This window comes from Carassius gibelio, chromosome A24 (assembly GCF_023724105.1).
Source record: "Carassius gibelio isolate Cgi1373 ecotype wild population from Czech Republic chromosome A24, carGib1.2-hapl.c, whole genome shotgun sequence".
In the NCBI taxonomy this organism is placed as follows: domain Eukaryota; kingdom Metazoa; phylum Chordata; class Actinopteri; order Cypriniformes; family Cyprinidae; genus Carassius; species Carassius gibelio.
In genome coordinates this window covers 9,134,953-9,137,679 of record NC_068394.1, presented here as the reverse complement: position 1 = coordinate 9,137,679, position 2,727 = coordinate 9,134,953, and positions in this window count along the sequence as shown.

Genomic DNA, 2,727 nt, shown 5'->3' with positions numbered 1-2,727 from the left:
ACAAGGTTTGGAGTGTTTTGCGTTGAGTTTGCTCTATATAGTGGTTTGCAGTAACTGGCTGTGTAAACAGTGCTGAGGATTACATGTATCCCTCCTGAACTGTGTGTTTGTGCATCAAGTGCTCAAGGAAGCCAGTGTCGGTGTCACAGAGAGCACTTGAAGCTGCAGGTTTGAGTGGTCTATTTGATGAAGCTCTGTTTACAGTTCGACTATTTCACAATCTAAACTAGGTTTTTCTAAAGGAAGTGTGAGCGACTCACCTCACAACTGCTCGGTGGTTGCTAGGATGTTGCTAGGGTGCTCTCTGAGGTTACTGGCCTGAGTGAACAGAACTGGCACATAGATGGATACTGCAGAGAAAAATGAAAAAAAATGAAACAATATATTTTAATATATTATGTTTCACAATTGGATATTATATTATGTATATATTTCATTGATATTTTTACCTTGTTTCTGGGTGGTTGGTTGCCTGGTTGTTTTCAGTGGTTGCTAGGCCATGGATGGGTGGTTACTAGGGTGGTCTGTAAGGTTACTAAGGGGGAAAAGTTGGGGTATGGTTTATCTGAAACAAATTTCACTTAGAAATGGTTAGTACATTTCAAAAAAAGACATTTTAAAATGAAATTTTGAATTTTAAAAATTAAATTGAATTAAAAAGTAGAATGATTGAATTACATTTTTTGTTTCATGTACAACTTACACATTTTTTTTTACAGTGTCATTGAACACTGCAGAGGAAAACAATGACAAAGACACAATTTACTTTAATATTGCATGTTAAACAAATGTTTTGTAATTTTACAATTTTCCAATAAAAAACACAAAAGTTGCTAGGGTGTAATGATGGGTTTTAGGACATTTCTATGTGGTAACAAGGGTGTTTTAGTTGCTAGGATGTTCTGGGTGGTTGTTAGGTGGGACAATGTCAGAAGACTCCACCCCCAAATTATATTATTGTCCATAATTTTGACTTTTTTTTTTCACCCATCCGCAGGGCATAAATCTTAATTCTGATCACTTAGAAAAGTAAAAGCACACCTTTTCTCAAAAAGCTGCATGACTTGAGGTATCTGTACCGTTAACAGTGCAGGATGTGTTCTAAGCCAAAGCTGAATCATTTGAGTAATTGTTTTGCTGAAATTCTTCACTCTAAATATGTGCAATTCTAATAGTGATGCTCACCACCAGAGCACTTTACAAAGCTCTTGTCAAGCTAACTCTGTAATGCATAATATGATATAGTTGTAGGGAAAGTGTGTGTGTCCACATTTATGTGACAGAGAGAAAAGTGGAGTGTATGGAGTGTTTTAAATAGCTCTTGTCATGCTGCTTCTATTGTCTGCTGGAGAGGGCAAGGGGGTGCATGAGTAGGGGGCTGTTCACGCTGTGAGCCCGTTTCTCCGGCCTGTCAGAACTCTATCTGAGACTCAGCCGGAACTAATCAACTCCAATAGGCCTCCCCACTACCCACAATGCAACATGCCTCGCTGGGGGCCGGTCAGTGGGAACAGAAGGAATGAGCGAGAAATGAGTGAGAAAAAACTCACACACACTTCTGGTTTACACACACTGTTCGATGGCCCGCACGGCACACAACACTCCCACTGTCTCTCAGTGCTTTAATAATAAACACTTGCAATAATATTTTCACAGCAAGCAAAAGCCGACCTCAGATCACAGCTCCGCACAGCTGCGGCGGACACTTGCCTGGACACACACGCAAATCCATGCACTCTCACACACACAATCAGATATGAGCACATAAACTGTAAGACATATTCTTCTAGGTAAAAACATCATATAGGTCATTCAAACATCTTTATCAAGGCAATTTGTTTGTTCATGCCTTAAAATGGTTTACAAGACTCATTAATATTAAGTAATCATTACTTAGTAACAGATTTTAATGCAACCTCAGGCCAGTTTGTTGCTTGCTATTGGTCAATGGTCAGCTTAAGTACTGCTAAAAGTCTTTTTATTATTATTATTATTATTATTATTATTATTATTATTATTTTAAGAAACTAATACTACTTTTATGCAACAAGGACACCATAAATGTATGAAAAGGAACAGTAAAGACATTTATAATGTTTAAAAAAAACATTCTACTCATCAGAGATTCCGAAAACATGTATCACTGTTTCTATAAAAATATTAAGCAGACAAAACTATTTTAAACACTGATGATAAGAAGAAATGTTTTTTTTAGTACCAGATCAGCATATTAGAATGATTTCTGAAGAATTATGTTACACTGAAAACTGAAGTAATAGCTGAAAATTCCATTCAGCTTTGTCATCAAAGAAATAAATACATTTTTAAAATATATTATTACAGAAAACAGTTATAAATTGAAATAATATTACACAATAATATTTTACTGTATTTTTGATCAAATAAATAAAGCCTATGTAAATTTAAGAGTCTTCTTTCAAAAACATTAAAAAAATCGGAATAATTCCAAACTAAGATTCAGTTGTAGATGGAGTATGGCATATCACACCACAGGACATGTCAACTTTCTCAAAGTATATTTACATTTGACATACAATTTTAATCCAAGCCACTTAATGCAAACCCATGATTTGGTCTTTGCCAGCCTTATACTCTGATGTTTGAGATCAAAGGAATGCTTATATCATGCCAACTACACAGACAGTGCTAAAAGTAATAAAACAACTTAGAAAAAAGAAATTTTTCAAGGTGTGAGCATGGAAAAAA